Here is a 445-nt window from a genome sequence, read left to right as displayed (position 1 = left end):
CATGCACAAGACATATAGCAATCTCAGCTGGTTGATAGTCTAAGACACCAAAGAAGGTAACATTATGATGAACGAGAAGACTAATTTCTAATTCAAGCTCACTTAGCGTTCATTGCCTTTCCTATCATCTACTATGCTTTAGCAGGGTTGCATAAGCCAACCTTGCAATAGAACTCAACTATGCCAACCCTTCCCCCATCCATACTCTTGTCAAAGAAGATTTCAAAAACAAAAAGGGAATTTGCTCTGGCTAGGATGGTAGCACGATAGTGTTCTGTATTGTAACATTACTCAGTCGTAGAACTGAGAAACAGAGGGGACTGAGGCAGAACATCGTCATGTGTTGCTCCACCAGGCCTGAAGTAGGGGACAGGCATTTATTTGGATGAGGATACTTCTATCCCTCTATTAGTCACCTGGGTAAGAGATTGAAGAGAGACAGAGA

Source organism: Petaurus breviceps, unplaced genomic scaffold, assembly GCF_028583685.1.
Source record: "Petaurus breviceps papuanus isolate PSGF00001 unplaced genomic scaffold, PetGlider_PUasm1.0 190, whole genome shotgun sequence".
NCBI classification, from domain to species: Eukaryota; Metazoa; Chordata; class Mammalia; order Diprotodontia; family Petauridae; genus Petaurus; species Petaurus breviceps.
The sequence above is the reverse complement of the archived record's forward strand: the minus strand, read 5'-3'. Positions refer to the sequence as shown.